This window comes from Myotis brandtii, unplaced genomic scaffold, assembly GCF_000412655.1.
Source record: "Myotis brandtii unplaced genomic scaffold, ASM41265v1 scaffold300, whole genome shotgun sequence".
Lineage (NCBI taxonomy): Eukaryota > Metazoa > Chordata > Mammalia > Chiroptera > Vespertilionidae > Myotis > Myotis brandtii.
In genome coordinates this window covers 1,246,151-1,267,435 of record NW_005361459.1, presented here as the reverse complement: position 1 = coordinate 1,267,435, position 21,285 = coordinate 1,246,151, and the positions used below count along the sequence as shown (strand labels likewise).

Genomic DNA, 21,285 nt, shown 5'->3' with positions numbered 1-21,285 from the left:
TATCTTTACCAATACAGCTCCTAGGGCAATAGAAACTAAAGAGAAAATAAACAAATGGGACTACATCAAAGTAAAAAGCTTCTGCACAGCAAAATAAACCATCAACAAAACAACAAGAAAGTCCACTGCTTGGGAGAGCATATTTGCCAATGTTATCTCTGATAAGGGTTTAATCTCAAATTTTCAGGGAACTCATACAACTTAACAAAAGGAAGATAAACAACCCAATCAAAAAAATGGGCAAAGGACCTTAATAGACACTTTTCAAAATACAACATACGACATCAGAAGGCCAAGAGCCATATGATTCTATGCTCAAAGTCACTAATCATCTGAGAGATAAAAATCAAAACAACAATGCAGTACCACCTCACACCTGTCAGAATGGCTATCATCAACAAATCAACAAATGACAAGTGCTGGCAAGGATGTGGAGAAAAAGGAACCCTTGTGCACTGCTGGTAGGAATGCAGACTGGTGCAGCCACTGTGGAAAACAGTATGGAGTTTCCTCGAAAGATTAAAAATGGAACTCCCATTTGACCCAGTAATCCCACTTCTAGGAATATACCCCAAGAAATCAGAAACCCCTATCAAAAAGGATATATGCACCCCTATGTTCATAGCAGCACAATTTATAATAGCTAAGATTTGGAAACAGCCTAAGTCCCTATCAGCAAATGAATGAATTAGAAAACAGTGGTACATCTACACAATGGAATACTATGCTGCTATAAAAAAGAAGGAACTTTTACCATTTGCAACAGCATGGATGGACCTGGAGAACATTATGCTAAGAGAAATAAGCCAGTCAGAGAAAGATAAATATGACATGATCTCACTCATTTGTGGAATATAGTGAACAACATAAACTGATGAACAAAAATAGATCCAGAGACAGAGAACCATCAAACTGACTATCAAACCTCAGAGGAAAGGTGGGTGAGGGTGGGGGGTTAAGAGATCAACCAAAGGACTTGTATGCATGCATATAAGCATTACTAATGGACACAGTCACTAGAGGGAAAATGAGGGCAGGTGCTGGGGAGAGGTCAATGGAGAAAAAAATAATGTAATGGCTATGTACGGGCTGGGGGGGCAGGGTACTTGAAATATCAGGGGGACCACTCTGTAAAATATATGATTGTCTAACCACTATGTTGTGCACCTGAAACTAATCTATAATAGTAAAAGCATAATATGCTACTTAGACTGGGCGTCCTTCTGGGCCACCTTCTGGATGAAGCTGGGGCTGTGAGGGAAGCTGAGGTCCTGGGTGCCAGAGAGAAGCTGGTGCTGGCAGCCAGGGGAAGGAAGGCCTACTCTTGCATGAATTTCGTGCACCAGGCTTCTAGTACAGAATAATATTGAATGTGAACTATAATTTTTTTAAAAAGATGAAAAATTGTATTATATGTTTTTCATCATAATAAAAAATATTTCTAAGATCAATATCAAAGATATTAATGCCTATGTTTTCTTCTAGGAGTTTTATAGGTTTCATGTCTTATATTTAAGCCTTTAATCTATTTTGAGTTAAATTCTGTATAGGATGTAATAAAGTGGTCTAACTTCAGGAAAAAAATAAAATAAAATAAAAATTGCCAATTTTCTGACAAAATAGTTTTATTATTTAATTTGTAATTCCTGGATTATTAGTGATATTATCTATTTTTCATAAAATCATAGTTCTTCATTAGTGAATTGGCTAATTGTTACTATTGCCTATTTTTCTGTTGGTACCCTTTATGTTTTCCTTATGGATTAAAATATTAATATATTTTATATATTACATTTTATAGCTGTTATATTTTATAGCTATTTTAAAGCTACTAACCCATTATTTATTACAGATGTTACAAGTATTTTCTCTATTTTACCATATTTTTAGGCTCATTTATGGTTCCTTAATTGAACAAAATTGGTTAATTTTTACCTAGACCAGGGTTAGGCGAACTTTTTCTGTAAGCAAAAACTTAAAGCTTTGTGGGCCATACAGTCTCTGTCACAGTTACTCAGCTTTGCTGTTGTCACATGAAAGCAGCCATTGACAATACATAAGTAAGTAGACGCAGCTGTGTTCCAACCAAAGTTTATTCACAAAAGAACGATGGTGGGCAAGGTTTGGCCTTCAAACTCTGATTTGCCAAGCCCTAATGTTGAGTAATTTATACATCTGTTTCTTTATTTTTCCAACGATGGTTCTGGTGCTCAGTCCTTCTAACTTCAGCCATATCTTATCTTAATTCAGACCTGCATTTTGAAGAGTGGGTTACGAAAGCTAACCGTGCACTTTCTCTGTCATTTAGTCAGTGCTGCTTTATTCAGAGAACCAAATACTGCCCTGGGTCTAGGCATTCCCTTCTATTGTGTCACTTAATAAAATAAAAATACAAGAGCATCCCTGGTTTTGTATTTATTTTGAATTTTTCTAAAATATATTTTAGAAAAAGAGTATTTCCTGTATTTCAAAAAAAAAAATATGGCCCTCTCTGAATTATCTGAATTTCTGTAAATTCACTGTTTTATTTAAATACATGTGGCATTTGCCATCATTTGATAGGTTAAGTTTGTCAGATTGGCTCTTTAGAGATGCATATATTCTGTTTGGTATTCCTCTCATAATGAGGAAGAATGCCAACAAGTAAAATATGGGGCTTTGTTAGCCTCTGATTTGAATTATTGGATTTCCTCTAAGTACATTAAAGTGAGAAAAAAAAGAGAGCATCATACTTTCTCTCAATAATACTGTTCATTTTTATGTTACAAAAATTATAAATTACTGAAACATGAAGCACAAGTATTCAAAAGAACCAAAACCACTAAATTTAAATTGATAACACACCACTGAAAGTATTCTTTGAAGAAGAAAGGTAAAGAAATAGTAATGATATAAGAAACACAGTTAATATTTTTGAGCATATACTATGCATTAGGGCTATGCTAAGCATTTGTCAGTCATTAACTTATTTAACTCTGACAATCTACAGTATGTTTACTAGTATCACCCCAATTTCATAGACAAAAAAATCAGACACTTAAAGATATAAAGTTTCTTGCTGAAGTTCACAAAGCTAGTGGCAGAGCCTGAACTTAAAACTTAGTGTGACTAAAGTCAGGGTTCATGCTCTTTAAATTGCTTTTGTCAATAATTCTACATCACAATTCTTAAAAACTGATCTCCTTCCCCACTCCCAATAACAGGAGTAGTAATAGCAGCAGCAGCAGACACTTATACAATGTGTGGTATGTGCCAGGCCTTGTTGTAAGAGCTATTCATGTACTAACTCTATTTATCCTCCTAAAGACTTTTAAATAAGTACCATGATTAACTGCATTTTTGTAGGGACTGTATTCACATTGAGACACAAATAAGTTAAGTTAGTAAATTTCAGAGCCAGGATTAAAGCCCAGAGTGGCTATATATAACTATAGCCACTATGGAAAACAGTATGGAGGTTCCTCAATAAATTAAAACTAGAACTACCATCTGATTTAAGACACCCACATTAGGGTAACTATCCAAAGAAAATTAAATCAGTATCTCAAAGAACTGTCTGCACCTCCATGTTCATTTGCAGCGTTATTCACAATAGCCAAGATAATGAAAAAAAGCCTAACTCTCCATCAATGGATGAATGGATAAATAAAATTTATACACAATGAAATATTATTTAGCCATAAAAAGAACCCTGTAATTTGTGACAATATGGACAAACATAGAAGACATTATGCTAAATAAAATAAGCCAGTCACCAGAAGACATATACTGAATGGCATCTTATATGTGGAATAAAAAAAAAAGAGAGAGAGTCTAACTCATAAAACAGAGTAGAATGGTGGTTACCAAAGGATGGGGCTGGAGAAAATGGGGAGATGTTGGCCAAAGACTTGAAACTTTCAGTTATAAAATGAGGAAGTTCTGAGGATCTAATGTACAGCATGGTGATAGTTAACAACACTGTATTATATACCTGAAATTTGCTAAGAGAGTAGATCTCATATTCTTACCACAGAAAAAAACAACAACAAGGTAACTAAGGTGATGATTGTGGTAATTATACCACAATGTACACATATAAGTCATCATGGTTTTGCCTAATAAAAAGCATCACATTGTACAACCTTAGAAAAAAAGAAAACCACTAACCACTATCAATCACAGCTTAATTTATCTCATTGATATCAGGAAGCTGAAACTGGCAAATCATGTAAAAATTTTTAAGATTGAACCCAATCATTAATTTTCATGGCAAAAACCCTTGCAAACAACTTTCAGTCTTAGAACCTCTTTGGGCAACGAAGGTCCCCCGACTTCTAAATAAAGGGTATTGTGTTGCCTTCTTAGAAATCCCCATCATTGCTTTGACAACCAAATGTTCTTGAATTTTTTATATTTTATATGCAGATAAAAATGAGAAACACAATCCCTGCACTTAGATTTGTGCTAGCAGGAAATCCAGTGATTTCCAGGATAGAATTATCTTCCTTCCAGAAAAGAATCATTTCCCTTTCTTTTAATCTGAGCAATTTTCCCTCTGAAGTTGTCACTTAGATTGGTGCAAAAATGTGTCCCTTGGGAATCATCAATTTTTGACTCAACCTGCTTTAACAAGAAAACTTTCAAAATAATGTGGGCTTATTAGTTGATAACTTTTTATAACACTCTTAAAATGAACATAACAGCCCTAACTGGTTTGACTCAGTGGATAGAGCGTCGGCCTGTGGACTCAAGGGTCCCAGGTTCGATTCCGGTCAGGGGCATGTACCTTGGTTGCGGGCACATCCCCAGTAGGGAGTGTGCAGGAGGCAGCTGGTCGATGTTTCTCTCTCATCGATGTTTCTAACTTCCCTATCCCTCTCCCTTCCTCACTGTAAAAAAATCAATAAAATATATATTTTTTTAAAAATGAACATAACAGTTTAAAACAAGAAAGAGGTTAGTCCAGCCCCATTTCAAGTTTGCAATCTGAAGAGGAGAGGACTGCTTTTTAAGATACCAACTGAGCAATCATTGCCAGTTAGTTGTTGCCCTGACACAAGTTTAAGAAGTATCCTAAAACCTTCACTGCAGCCTCTTTTGTCTGCATCACCCCTGCCATCACTAAATATGAATCTACTCAAATCTCTGAAGAAGCTAGGGCTATTCATAAAGGACCATGTTTCTGACTTGGCCAAGTTTCTTAAAATGAGACCTAAGACAATTATACTGGGACTAGAGACCCAGTGCACAGATTTGTGCACAGGTGGGGTCCCTCAGCCTGGCCTGTGCCCTCTGGCAATCCGGGACCCCTCGGGGGATGTCGGACTGCCAGGTTTTGGCCAATCCTCTGGCCTACGGGGATTAGCTGAATCCCGGCAGTCCAACATCCCCCTGAAGGATGTAGCAGTGCCTAAGCAGCAGGCAGCTGGGGAGGAGCCCCAGCTGGGGCCAGGCGCAACTCCACTGCTGCTCATCCCGGCCCCGCTTCACCTGCTGTTGTCGCCACCACCACCCAGTAGCACTGCCATGGAGGTGGGTGAGGCTCCTGCCGCCGCAGCTGCACTTGCCAGCTGTGAGCCCAGTCTGGCTGAGCCGGCCCCGCTTCACCTGCTGTTGTCGCCACCACCACCCAGTAGCACTGCCATGGAGGTGGGTGAGGCTCCTGCCGCCACAGCTGCACTTGCCAGCTGTGAGCCCGGCTTCTGGCTGAGCAGCGCTCCTGCTGTGGGAGCACACTGACCACCAAGGGGCAGCTTCTGCGTTAAGCATCTGCCCCTTAGTGGTCAGTACACATCATAGCGACTGGTCGTTACAGTCGTTATGGTCATTACAGTCATTCGGTCGTAACGGTCACTTTGGCTTTTATATATAGAAACTAGAGGCCTGGTGCACGAAATTCATGGACTCGGGGAGGAGGGGTCCCTCAGCCCAGATTTCGAGGGGGCACAGGCCAGGCCAAGGGACTCCACCGGTGCACAATCGGGGCCAGGGAGGGACGAGGGAGGTTGGCCAGCCAGGGAGGGACCACGGGAGGGCTCCAGGGCATGTCTGGCCCATCTTTCTCAGTCCCAATTGGCCGGGCCCCAGCAGCAAGCTAACCTATCGGTTGGAGGATCTGCCCCATGGTGGTCAGTACATGTCATAGCGACTGGTCGACTGTCTGCCCCCTGGTGGACAGTGCACATTATAGCGAGCAGTTGAGCAGCCTTAACATATCATTAGCATATAATAATTTGATTGGTTGAATGGATGATTGGATGACCAGACACTTAGCATATTAGGCTTTTATTATATAGGATTAGAGGCCCGGTGCACGAATTCATGCATTGGTGGGGTCCCTCGCCCTGGCCAGCAATCGGGGCCAATCAGGGGGGACTGGCTGGCTGGGGGGAGGGGCCTCGGGAGGTTGGCTGGCTGGCTCACCCCCCATTGGGGCCAACTGAGGGGGCCAGCCGACCAGGGGGAAGGCACTGCAGGAGGTTGGCTGGCCGGGGGGAGGGAAGGTGGGAAGTTGGCCAGTTGGCTGCAGGAGGTTGGTTGTGGAAGCACGCTGACCACCAGTGGTCAGCTCCTGCATTGAACGTCTGCCCCCTGGTGGTTAGTGTGCGTCATAGCAACCAGTCGACTGGTCGTTCAGTCGTTCAGTCATTTGGTCACTTAGGCTTTTATCTATATAGACTAGAAGCCCGTTGCAGGAGGATTCCTGCAAGAATAAGTCTTCCTCGGGCCGATCGTGCCACCAAGCCCCTCCACTCAGGGCCGCAGACAGGGGTCCCGGCTGGGGGCAGGGCTTAGGCAGCACACAGGGGCCCGGATGGCAGCTTGCGCTAGCCCGCCCTGCCTGCAGTATGCAAATTAGCCGCCATATTTGTTGGCAGTTAATTTGCATATCGCACTGATTAGCCAATGGGAGGCATAGCAAAGGTACGGTCAATTACAATGTTTGTCTATTATTAGATTAGATGAGGTACTGTCAATGTGATGGTCTAAGGAATGCCCAGAAAGCAGTTAAAATGCTATTTCTGGGTTTGCCTGATGTTTCTGGAAGAAATTAGCATTTGGTTCAGTAGACTGAGTAAAGAGATCTGCCCTTACAGATCTGAGTGGGTCTCATCCAATTCACTGGGGGACTGAGTAGAGCAAAAGGGCAGAGGGAAGGAGAAGTCAGTCTCTTCTGGAGCTGGGACATCCAACTTCTGCCCCCAGACATCAGAGCTCCTGGTTCACAGGCCTTTGGATTCTAGGACTTATACCAGTGGTCCCCTGAGTCTCAGGCCTTTGACATGAGCCAAGGAGTTACACCGTTGGTTCGCAGGCTTTCAAGCTCAGACTTAATTAAAGCAGGGGCTTTCCTGGTTCTGCAGATTGCAGACAGAAGACTGTGGGACTTCTCAGCCTCCATAAAGGTGTGAGCCAATTCCTATAATAAATTTCTTTCTCAAGATGATAGATAGAAGGATAGATAGATAGATAGATAGATAGATAGATAGATAGATAGATAGATAGATAATGGATAGATAGAATCTTATTCTGTTTCTCTGGAGAAACCTGACTAATAGAGTCACTATGAGGAATGGTTGGAAAAGGAGCCTTTGATGAGAATCTTAGTTCTTTCACAAGAAGAAGTTACTGTTCTGACTGTGGCCTATTCCCTCACCCCTTCAGCCAAAGCCTTTGACAACGACACAGAGGAGCTGCTGCGAGGCAATCACTGCAGCTTTGTGAGAATGAAGCTGTCATTCTCTTGGCTGACAAAATATGACCTGCTAAACATTCCACCAAATAGGTATGCTCCTCGAAGGTGCTAACCACTCTATTATCTCGGTTTCCACCTTCTGGATATAAAGGCCTCAAAAGCTATTTCAATGAGATCTCTCATCAATTCCAACATGTCAGAAAATCCAATAAGAAGAGACACTGAAATTTATGTTTTTTTTTAAACCTTGCTGCTAAACAATTACATTCATCTTATTTATAATCATCTACTGCAGTTTATAAGTTACTAGCCACAGCAGATTATGGGGGTTTTGAGATAAGAGAATAAATGAGTCCAAGGTAAGAAGCTATGTAAGCAGCATAACCAGGGGATGTACAACTTGCTGGTGTCATATGTGTGTGAATGCATGTGTGTTTCTTTTTCACTTTAGGGAAAGGAGAGCATAGCTATGGAACAGGATGCTGTGTTATTTACTGATATCTACTTCGTACAAGGCAGTCTGCTAGATACCCAAGGGCTGCACAGAAGCCAAGGCAGCAGCACCCTTTCAAGAATCTGAATATCCATCTGAAAATAACAGTAATACCACAAGACAGAATGTGCTAATTGTCGAGGAAACATTGGGTAGTAGATGTTGTTGGAGTTCAGAGGAGAAAGATGTGTTCTGCTTGGTGACCAGGGAAGGCAACCTAGAGAGGATGCATTTAATGAGTCTTGATTATGCATAGCATTTGGGAGTCAAGGACAGGGAGAGAGAGGACATTTAGAAGAGAAACCACCTGAAAAGGCACACGCAACCTAGAGAAGATGCATTTAATGAGTCTTGATTATGGATAGCATTTGGGAGGCAAGGACAGGGGGAGAGAGGTCATTTAGAAGAGAAACCACCTGAGCAAAGGCACAGAGCTGGGAGGGCCAAAGGTGTGCTGGGGAAGAGTGATGGCTCCACTGGGGGCAGAGAGAATGAGAAGATAAGGCCAGAGGCCAGAATGTGAGGAATCAGAATGCTACTCTTTCTTGGAAATGATGTGCTAATTGGTGCTGATCTAGAGTACCTGTCAAAACAGCTTCATGCTGGGAGGTACTCTGGGGGAAACTTCCTTCAGGAGCCTCCTTCACTCTCTAGCTCCTGAGTGACATTGGGCACCACACAGTCCCAGCATTACTAATTGGTTCCCTGGTGCCTTTAACGAGTGAATGGGAAATTAAGATATCATCCACCCTAGCACAGGGATCTTAAATAGGAATTCCACTTTCCCCTCTTTCTTCTTCAGTACTATTTTCAAAAATAAAAGCACTGAGAAGCCAAGAGAGAAAGAAACTTCAAAAAGTCTGCCCTCACAGAGATGTAAAGTACAGCATAGAGAATATAGTCAGTAATATCGCAATAACTATGAATGGTGCCAGATGGGTACTAGAAATATCGAGAGAACCACTCTGTAAAAAGTGCATGATTGTCCAACCACTACACTGTTCAGCTGAAACTAATACAGGATAATATTGAATGCAAACTATAATTAGAGGGGGAAAAGTCTCCCCTCATGCACAAGGAACAAACTAAAACAGTTTTGGCACTAGCACTGCAAGGAGAAACTTCATGCACTAAATTGAGCTCCTGTTCTTTGCCAGGCATTTGTGTAGGCCCTGAAGACAGAGCAGTGAACAAACCAGATAGGATCCAAGGCCTCATAGAACTAACAAACCATTGAGGAAGGCAGATATTAAATAAGGGGAAACATGGAGGACAAGTTTAGGGAGCTATGAGAGACTACACCAAGTGGGTTCAGGGAGTACGTGTCTAAGGAAATGACTCTGGGCTGAGATCTGAAGGACCAGCTAGCATTGGCCAAGTGAAGATGAAGTTGGGAGTGAAGGAGATCCTTTGCTCTTCATTCATTCTTCACCCTCTATGTCCAGAACCCTCCTTTAGTTATCTGGACAACTTTTCTCACAGTGACCTTGGGCTCTAACTTATTCCCTGAAGGATGATAAGCATATGCAAATGAGGTGAGTGTGCAAATATTTTTTTCTCCTTATAATAGGCACTTTCCAGATCATGCAAATGAGGTGAGTGTGCAAATATTTTTTTCTCCTCATAATACATAGGCACTTTCCAGATTCCAAGGTGTAGCTCAATTGGTGGGTCTTGAGTATTTGCAGATACTGTAAGGAAGCTTTACATATGGTTTGGTTCACAGTTAACTTGGGACAATGTTAACTTAAAACCACCAGTGACCCCTGAACCATCTAATATAGTGTCTCTGTCCTCAGGCCTCATCCTCCTCCACTGTGGGTCACATCCTCTCTGACTGGTTTCCATGGCACTGTAACACTCCTGTTCAAAGTCTCTGGCACTTCTTCCTCAACTGCTGTTCCTGTGCTATGTCATTTGGGATTAGGTTTGGCTGCAAGCAACCGAGAACCACAATAACAGTGGCTTAAACAAGATAAAAGCTCATCTTTCCCCAATGTCAAACCTGGGAATCAGCAACCCAGGGGCTGGAATAGCAGATCTAGAGCCCTGGCCCCATGCCAGCCTCTACTGCTCCATCCTTAGGGTGTAGCACCCATACTCATGGCCCAAGGACACTGCTAGAACTCCAGCCCTTTCTATCAGAATTCCTGGAAGCAGGATGGAATGTGAGACAAAGAATAAGGGGACAAAGGCAAGTGCCAAATGCCTGTTAGGTTCCTGAAAGCAACAACATGACACTGATTCTTAAATCTCTTGGCCAAAACTTAGTCCCATGGCCATGCCCAGTGACAAGGGAAGTTAGATACATAGTTTTTATTTTGACAACTCTGTGCCCAATTAAAAATGTGGGTTATTATGGAAAAGGTAAGAATGGATAATAATGGAAACCACTAGTCTCTGCATACACCCATAGATGTGGGCACCATGAGAGATTCTAACTGGCCCTCCTCCATAACCCCATACACAGCAGTCTCACCCAACTACGACCTGTGTGCCAATGATGCCCATATTCCTCATTTCTTTAATTTTCTCCACAGCTTAACCACTGTATTTCTAACTATTGGTTGCATACCTAGATACTTATAGACCTTAAACTCAATACCTCCAAAATGTAAATATTTTTTAATTAACAAAATATTTATTGAATACTTATGTGCAAAGCATAATACTTGACTGTATGAGACTAAAAGTTGGGTGAGACACAATTCACAGTAGAGTGGGGCAGTGCAATGAGGAGTACCTGAGAGGCAGGGAGATAAAGGGCATGGATGCTGGTGCTAAATCCAGGTTCCAATGTAGACATTGCACAATTCACTTAGCCCCTTTTTGCTTAGCTTTCTTCTTCTGCATTATGGGAATAATTTAAAATATTTATCTCTGAGGCCAATTTTATATTATATCTTAGCAGAATACATGTGTATGTTTTTAAAAGTTATGTCAAGGATAGTCTTTTTTTCAACTTTACTGAGGTAAAGTTGACAAAATTGTATGTATTTAACGTGCAAAATGTAATGATTTTATATATACTAAAGGCCTGGTGCATGGATTCGTGCACCGGTGGGGTCCCTCGGCCTGGCCTGCAGGGATTGGACCAAAACTGGCTCTCCAACATCCCCCGAGGGGTCCCACATTGTGAGACCCCCTCCTGCAAGCCCAGCCCCCAGAAACTGGATGCCCACTGGCTCTTTCTTCCCTCCTCTCTGGTGCAGGTGAACCAGATTCAGGGCCGACAGTACCCCAGCAGCAACCTAACCCACTGCTGATTCCATGAGGAATTGGGCTCCCTCCTATACTGGTCAGAATGTCTGCCCCTAGTGGTCATTGCATGTCATAGCTACTGAGAGAATGGTAGAGCAGTCAGATGGTCACTTAGGCTGTTATATATATACTAGAGGCCCGTTGCACGAAGAGATTCATGCAATAGGCCTTCCCTTCCCCTGGCTGCTGGCACTGGTTTTCCTCCGGCACCTGGGACCCAGGCCTTCGCTCAAAGCCTTCAGTCTTCGTGGCTCCGGGCGGAGCCTTCAGTCTTCGCTCAGCCGCTTCGCCCCTACGTATGCAAATTAACCACCATCTTTGTTGGGTTAATTTGCATACTCTCCTGATTGGCTGGTGAGCATAGCAGAGGGACAGTTAATTTCATGTTTGTCTATTATTAGGTAATACTAGAGACCCGGTGCACAAAATCCATGCACTGGGGAGAGGGTCCCTCAGCCCGGCCTGCACCCTCTACAATCCAGGGTCCCTTGGGGGTGGTCTGACTTCCTCTCGCAATCCGGGACCACTGGCTCCTAACCGCTCATCTACCTGCCTGCCTGATCACCCCTAGCTGCTCCCCTACTGGCCTGATCACCCCTAACTGCTCCCCTGCTGGCCTGATTGCCCCTAACTGCCTCTGCCTCACCCCACATCTGGAACCCAGGATTCCCTCCTTCAGCCAGTCATAGGTACCCAGGACCTGGGCTTCCCTCCCTCTGGACAGCCACAGGCACCCAGGACCTGGGCCAGCTTCACCCAGGCCAGCCGCAGCCGCAGGGGACCATGGGCGGGAAGCTTTGCCCAGGCTACAGCTTCAGGTGCCTGGGACCACGGGGCAGGCGGCTTGTCCTTTTCCCTGGCTGCAGGCACAGGCACTGGCACCCAGGACCACGGGGCGGGTGGTTTATCCCTCTCCTGGGCTGCAAGTGCAGGTGCAACCACTGGCACCCTGGTCCACGGGGCATGCAGCTTGTCCCTCTCCCAAGCCGCAGCCTCACTGATCCCCATTCCTCTCTCGTGAGCTCATTTGTGCCTGGCTGGTCCCCATTCCACTCTCCCCAGTGTTGAGTGTCTGAGCCATTATGGCGTGAGGGCATGATGACCATTTGCATATTCGCTCTTTATTATATAGGATGTTGTAAAATGGGTACCACAAATCACATATCCATCACCTCACATAGTTTCCTTTTTGTTGTTTTCTTTTTTGAGGTGAGAACACTTAACATCTATTCTGTTAGCCAATTTGAAGTATACAATACAGTGGTATAAATATAGCCACCATGCTGCACATTAGACCCTCAGAACTTATTTATCTTATAACTTAAAGTTTGTACCCTTTGACCAACATCTCCCCATTTCCTCCACTCCCAAACCCCTGGCAGCTACCATTCTACTCTCTGTTTCTATGAGCTCAACTTTTTTTTTTTTTGTAGATTCCACATATAAGTGATACCATTCAATATTTGTCTTTCTGTGTCTAGCTTATTTTACTTAGCATAATATCCATGTTTTTGCAAATGGCAAGATTTCCTTCTTGTTATGGCTGAATATCATTCCATTGTTTATATATACACCTCATTTTCTTTATGCATTGATGTGTTGATTAACAATTAGGTTGTTTCAATATCTTGGCTATTGTGGATAATGTTGCAATAAACATGGACATGCAGATAGCTTTTTTTAAAAAGTTATCTTTATTGTTGAAAGTATTACAGATGCCCCCTTTTTTTCCCATTGACCCTCTCCTCTCCACCCTACCCCTCACCTCCAACCTTCACCACACTATTGTCTGTGTCCATGGGCTATTCATATAAGCATGTAAGTTCCCCAGTTAATCTCTCCCCACCCACTTCCCTACCCTAGCCTGCCCTCTGAGATTTGTCAGTCTGTTCCATGCTTCTGTGTCTCTGGCACTATGGAAAACAGTGTGGAGTTTCCTCAAAAAATGGAACTGCCATTTGACCCAGTGATCCCACTTCTAGAAATATATCCTAAATAATCCAAAACACCAATCAGAAAGAATATATGCACCCCTATGTTCATAGCAGCACAATTTACAATAGCTAAGATCTGGAAACAGCCCAAGTGCCCATTAGTAGATGAGTGGATAAAAAAGCTGTGGCACATCTATGCCATGGAATACTATGCAGCTGAAAAAAGAAAAAGAAGGATCTCTTATCCTTTGAGACAGCATGGAGGGGCCTGGATTGTATTATGCTAAGCAAAATAAGCCAGTTAGAGAAAGACAAGTATCACATGATCTCACTCATATGTGGAACCCAGTGAACAAAATAAACTGATGAACAGATAGCTTTTTGAAATACTGATTCCATTTCCTTTGAATGTATACCCAGATTACTAGCTTATATGCTACTTCTATTTGTGGATCCTCCATACTGTTTTGCATAGTGACTGTGGCAATTTACATTCCTCCCAGTAATGCACAAGGGCTCCTTTTTCTCCATTCTCTCGCAAACTAACACTTGTTATCTCTTGTTTTTTTATAATGGCCATTCTAACAGGAAGTGACAGTTCATTGTGTTTTTGATTTGCATTTCCCTGATAATTAGTTGTGTTGAGCACCTTTCCATGTGTCTTTTGATCATTTATATATCTCCTTTTTAAAAAGTCTATTCAGGTCGTTTGCCTATTTTTTTAATTAGGATATTTATTATTTTTGCTATTCATTTGTATGAGTTCCTTATGTATTTTGGAATTATCCCTTTCAGATATTTGTTTTTCAAATACTTTTACCCATTTCCTAGATTGCCTTTTCATTTTGTTTATTGTATGCTTTGCTGTGTGAAGCATTTAGTTTGATATAGTCTGACTTGTTTAATTTTGCTTTTGTTGCCTATGGTTTTGGTGTCATATCCAAAAAAATCATTGCAAAAATCAGTGTCAAGGAACTTTTCCCTTATGTTTTTTTCTAAGAGTTTTATGGTTTCAGGTCTTACATTTAGGTGATTAATTCATTTCAAGTTAATTTTTGTGAATGGTGTAAGATAGGGGTCCAGTTTCATTCTTTGGCAAGTGGATACTCAGTTTTCCAACACCATTTAATGAAGACACTATGTGTACCATTTTGTGTGTTCTTGGTGCCCATGTCAAAGATTAGTTTGCCATATATGCATAGATTAATTTCTGGGTTCTTTATTCTGTTTCATTGGTCTATGTTTATGTTAGTGCCATACAGTTTTGATTACTGTAACTTTGAAAATAGTTTGAAATTAGGAAGTGTGATGCTTCCAGCTTTGCTCTTCTTTCTCATGCTTGCTTTGGCTATTCTGAGTCGTTTGTTGTGCCACATGAATTTTAAATTTTTTTTTCTATTTCAATGAGCAAGTCTTTGGAATTTTTATAGGGATTGCATTGAACCTGTAGCTTGCTTTGGACAGCGGGGATACTTTGACAATATTAATCTTTCCAATACAATAACACAGATTATATTTTCATTCATTTGTGTTTTGTTTAATTTCTTTCATTAATATCTTACAGTTTTCAGTGTACAGGTCTTTCACCTACTTGATTACATTTAGTCCTCAGTATTAGGTTGGTTTGGATGTTATTTTAAATGGGATTTATTTCTTAATTTTTCTTTCAGATAGTTATTAAGGTATAGAAATTCAAATGTTTTATGTATGTTGATTTTGTATCCTGCAACTTTAGCAAATATGTTTTCACTTCTAACAGTTTTTTGGTACAGTCTTTAGGATTATCTATATATAAAACCATATCATCTTTAAATAGATTATTTAATTTCTTCCTTTCTTATTTAAACGCCTTTTATTTATTTTTCTTGCTTAATTGCTGTGGGTAGAACTTCTAGTACTATATTGAATATAAATGGCAAGAGTAGACATCCTTGTATTGTTACTGGTCTTAAAGAAAAAGCTTTACACTGTTGAGTAAGATGTTAGCTGTGGACCTGTCAAATATGGCCTTTATTATGTACATTTTCTATACCAAATTTGTTGAGAATTTTTAATAATGAAAGGTGTTGAATTTTGTCAAATTCTTTTACTGAATTTACTGAGATGATCATATGCTTTTTATCTTTTACTAGAGGCCCGGTGCATGAATTCATACATGGGTAGGGTCCAGCAGGCCCACCCCAATGGGGGCCAATCAGGGCCAGGCCAGTAGGATGGATGGGACATGGGAGGTTGGCCGGCCCGCCTTGCCCCCAACTGCGGTAGGGGGAGCCAATCAGGGGTGGGACTGGCCGGGGGGAGGGGCCGCAGGCGGTTGGCCCGCCAGCCCCACCTCTGATTGGGCTGGTTGGCCGCCACAGTGCGTGTCATAGCAATCGGTCATTCCGGTTGTTCCGTCATTCTGGTAGCTTGGCTTTTATATATATAGATTCCAATTAATATGGTATATCACATTTATTGGTTTGCATATATTGAATCATCTTGATCCCAAGCATAAATCCCAATTGGTTATGGTGTTGATACTTTTAGTGTGCTGTTGAACTTGATTTGCTAGTATTTTGTTGAATATTTTTGCATCCATGTTCATAAGGACTGTTGGCCTGTAATTTTTTTTTCTTATAGTAGCCTTGTCTGGATTTAGTAACAGGGTAATGCTGGCCTTATAGAATGAGTTTGGAAGTTTTCTCTTCAATTTTTGAAAGAGTTTGTGAGGATTGGTGTTAATTCTTCTTTAAAGGCAAAATATAAATAATTAAATTATTTCCCACATTCCTTCTGTGTTCTCCTGTGTTCCTTTCTTTTATGCATTGCCATTCTTTCCATAACCCACAGTCAAATCTTTATTTCCATGTGTAGCTTCTTCCCCTCTAACTCCTCCACATGGTATCTGTGACTAAGCCCCTATTATCTCTTGTCTGTACTCCTACAACAGCATTTTGGCAGTTTTCTTACCTCAGAGGTCATTCCCACCTCCAATCTCCCAGACTTATGGCTGTCTGATTAATAATTGTGATATCTAGAATGAGTTGTTTCCATTTATTACTCCAAAACATTAAAATGTCTTCCTATGACTTACAATGAAACCTGTACCCTCAACTCAGTGTTCAGCACTCTATAAAATTATGCTAGACTCTCTTCTACTTAGCACAGTTGAATGTTAACTATGTGGTAGACTTTATTCCAGGTGCTTGGGATCCATCATGGAACAAAACAGATACACACACCAAGCTTCCACTCTGTGGAATTTATGCTCTAACTTTCCTCTGTTTTGCCTCAGAGTCCTCTTCACACATAATTCCAGGCAAACTGAATCACCTTCAGTCCATGCAGGGCCTGTCCTTTGCTCATGCTTTCTACTCTTTCTGGAATATTATTTTGCCTTTTTCTTTATAGCAGTGGTTCTCAATTGGTGTAATTTTCCCTTTAAAGCACATTCAACAATATCAACAATACGTTTTTGGTGGTACAACGGATGAGATCTCACTGGCATCACACGGGTAGAGGCCCAGCATGCTGTTAAATATCCTACAACATTCAGAACAGGCCTCACAATGAAGAACTACCTGGTCGATAGTGCCCAGGTTAGAAAACAGTGCTCTTGAGCCAAGTTACACCCATCCTTCAAGGTGAGCTCAAATTTCACTTTCATGAAATGTCCATGATTCTTTCTCTCATTCCTGTTTGCTGAAACCTTCCTACTCCCTGGCTGAGTGCCCCCCCCACCCAACAGGTAGTTTTTTAGTGGCATCATCACTTTTCATAGGACAAGGGTGGATTTATGCCTGGTTCATCTGAGTTCTCAGAGACTAGCCTGGAAGCTTAGTCCACAGCAAAAGGAAACTCAGATATTTGTTAGATGCATGAGCAGAGAATACCCAACATCTATCTCTTCTCCCGGACTTCAGTTCCTAAGAATTCGGCAGCCTGAACGTTCTCACTTCAGAGGGAAATGGATCTTCAGGCCCCTTCCAGACATACCTGGCATTGAGCTGCAAGAAAGACTGCCTCTATCAGCCCAAGGGAAGGAGCCAGTGGAAAAAGAAACTAAACAAACACAGCGATAAATACGACTGTGTGCAAACAGGTTCCCTACAAAAATAATTGAAAGCAGGAAGGACCTGTGGTTGGATGGGAGCTTGCCCAGTTTTATAAGTGGGTTAGGACAACTAGTAACTTCAGCTGTCCTCAAAGTCCCAGTTCTAACAGTAAAGAAACCAGGAGCCACATGCAGCCACACCCAGTGGCTGGCTCCCAGCCAAGGGGCTCTGGGCTGTCCTGGACCATCTCCCAGTGAAGGCCTGAGCACAGACCCACTGCTGCTGCAAGGTTCAGGATTGCGTGTCAACCATCACTCATCAACTCAACTTTTTCTGTTGAGTTGTCTAGGAGGCTGCAGTGTCCTGGCAGGCCCACAAAAGTGCTGAATCTAAAGAAAATGGCCCAGTTATCTCAGGCTCTTCCTGAATCCAAATGTGCCAGCTTCAGCCTTTTCCTCCTCAAGCTGCTCAGAGCAGGGAGCTCTGCTATGCACCATTTTTTTTTTCATCTGCCTGGCAGCTGAAATGGCAAAATGGTCTATACTGTCCCAGCTCTGAATCCCTGAAAGCAGGCACAAGGGAGCTTTGGGGCTTTTGCAAAAAGAGTGATTGAAGTCAGGTTGGAGGAGAAGAAAATGGCTCAAAGCTCCAATCAAAGCCAAAGCCACAAAGCGTTTGGTGAGCACTTTACTGCTAGTCCTTTTCCACTTGGGAGTATCTGCCACTCGTAAAACTTAATGCAGAATGGACCATATAATTAACAATATAGCATAACCAACCAACCAAGTTAGTTCTCTCATTCATTACCTAATCCTTTGTTTCCAATCCTGTGGTGAGCTAGGATATTAAGAGAGGATAGCAGGAAAAAACCTGCTGCTCTCCCCCACTCCCCACCCCTGCCCCTTACCTGAGATTCTGGAGGCTTGAGCTGGGAGAGGGCGTGCTTTCCAGAGAGCGAATGTTGGTGTGGGGCCAGGCTCCAACTTTAGGCTCTAAATTGGCCTCTCAAACAGAAATACAATACCAACCACAAATGTAATTTTACATTTTTCTAGTAACCACATTTAAAACATATAAAAAGATTAATTTTAACAAAATATTTTATTTAATCCAATATATCAAAAATATTATCATTCTAACATATAATCAATTTATTGATAAGATAATTTACATTATTTTATCATGCTAAGTCTTTGAAATTTATTCTGTATTTTACACTTATAGAATATCTCAAATTGAACTAGCTACATATCAAATGCTCATCTATAGGACAGATCGAGAAAAATTCAGCATTTTTACAAGGTACCAATTGGTGCCTCAGGCACTAATGTACCATGTATACAACAGGGAAATAGCACCTGAAATATAATGAGATGGGAATGTTATTTATTACTAGAACTCCCTCCAAAAGGATTACATACCACATATGCTTGGGAGATATTTTTTGAAAAGCTTGTTTTAGAAAACATGAGTGTACGAGTTAGAAGTGAAAAACCCCATGGAGAATGTTGGGGTAACAGTGAATTGATGGCTGAACTTCAGCCTCGCCGGATTTCACTGACACTTGAAATTGAAAGCAACTTTTCATTATTTTTCTAGAACCAAGACAAAGGGCACAGAAAGAGATAACAACAGTGACTCATTTTATCATTGGAAATTTTGTAACAACTTTAATGTCTAATGAGAAGTAATTAGGGAAATTGCAAATATCCCATATAATAAAGAGGTAATATGCAAATTAACCCTCACACCATCACAAAGATGGCTGTGCCCACAGCAGAGGCAGGGTTCCTGTAACACAAGATGGCTGCACCCACGGCAGAAGCAGGGTTCCCGTAACAAGCCATAACTAGCGATCAGCAGGGACCTGAGGCTGCGTGGTGCCAGGTCAAGGCAGGGGACCTGAGGCTGTGCCCCCTGCCCTGCAGGGCTTGACAGGGACCTCAGGCCACACCCCCTGCCCCAGTGCCGGGCCGGGGGACCTCAAGCTGAGCCCCCGGTCTGGTGGGGCTTGATGGGGGACATCAGGCCACACCCCCCACCCGGCGGGGCTTGATGGTGTATCTCACCTAAAGGGGATGGGGCCAGCCAGGTCTGGGTCTCGCACGATTTTGAGGCGTGCGCGGGTGGGCAGGGACCTGATTCTGGGTCCCGCCGCATGCCCCAGACTCTGACAAGAGGAAGATTTTCATATACATTTTACTAATTTTCTTTCATCTCTGACATTTCTATAATAGAGAACTTTTGTGTGTGTTGTATAGCAATTGTTGGTGTGTTGTATACCAACATATATACATATCATACACACACATATACACATGTATACATATATTTCTTTGTATACATATGTACAATGTTGTATACATATATATACACATATATGTACATATATACTATGTATATGTACATATATATACATATCCATGATTGAAATACTATTTAGAAACAGGATGTACCTAATATAGAATTATTAAGTGGGAGAGAAAAGCAGGATTGAGTCTAATTGCTTGTACAGCTGAGTTCTATGTTTAATAAGTGCAAAGAAAAGAAATGCACCAAAATGCTGCCATTGTTTTTACTAGGAGGTAGCATTAAGGATGTTTTTTCTAAACTTTCCAATGTTTTTTTTTAATATGTTTTTATTGATTTCAGAGAGGAAAGGGAGAGGGAGAAAGAGATAGAAATATGAATGTTGAGAGAGAATCATTGATCAGCCACCTCCTGCTCGCCCCCTACTGGAGATGGAGCTGCAACCCAAGGCATGTGCCCTGACTGAGAATTGAACCTTGATCTTCTGTTTCATAGGTTGATGCTCAACCACTGAGCCACACCCAGCCGGGCTCCAATGCTTTTTTAATGAACACATTACTTTGAGGATTAACAGAAAGGTTATAAAATAAAAAAAACAATATCCAATGACTCACTTGCCAGAATTCCTCTTTTTGTGTAACTACTTCATTACATTTGTGTAATTGTAGTGTGTGTACTACATAGAGGTGCAAGAGTGTGTGCATGTGTGTGCATGGGTATATGTGTATCTTTCTGAGCCATTGCTGAATCTGATCCCATACTAATGCTCAGTAGACATGGGGAAAGGCAATCCTCTTCCACTCTAATATAATTATGTCTTTGAATTATGTTAAATTGGATGAAATAACCTTTCTATAGCCATTCTGGACTCATTTCTTATCCTTACATCTCCAATTGCTTTTTGAGAGACATCGCTCATTAACATTTCAGCTAAGTGTAGAATGGTTTTCCCCTTCTCTTTATGTGTAAATAAGACAGTAAATCACCTTTGATCTCCAGGTTCTCATCCCAGAGGCAAAGAACTGGAGATGATTATACAGTCAAAAAATTTAACCACATTACTGTCATGGCATCTAATTAAATCAGGCTGACTGCACAGCTTTTTAGAGGGTCATTTTCCAATTGCCTATTTCATATTATAGGGTTAAGAGAGAGAAAGCTGATGCTGAATTCAAAGAAATTTTAAAGTATTCAAGAAAATAATCACCAAGAAATGATTAAAAAATGTTTAATTGTTAAATATTTTGACTGCAACATATTCAACTAAGAGACCTAAGCTAAAAAGATAAGAGTTTATCAAAGAAAACCATATATATGGGAAATCTCTTTTTCCAGCAGTATGGCAGATTGGATAACCTGAGCAACCCACTCAAATAAAATAACTCAAATACTGGATAAGAAATCTTTTGAAACCTTTTTTGAACATTAAGCTTGTGTAAACGTAAAGTATATGCTGATCTCCAAAGTGAAGTGAAACCAGGAACTCTGAAAGTGCCAAACCCAACGTCCATCCTGGAAATGTTTGGCAAAATCTGGAATCCGTGAGCTTGTATTTTAATGACTGCACCAGGT

General features: G+C 41.5%; 1 pseudogene; it reads left to right on the top strand.

Moving 5' to 3' along the window:
* The first annotated feature begins 5,508 nt into the window (after positions 1-5,508).
* The window catches only part of LOC102255492, a 30,216-nt pseudogene continuing 14,439 nt past the window's right edge, over positions 5,509-21,285 (top strand).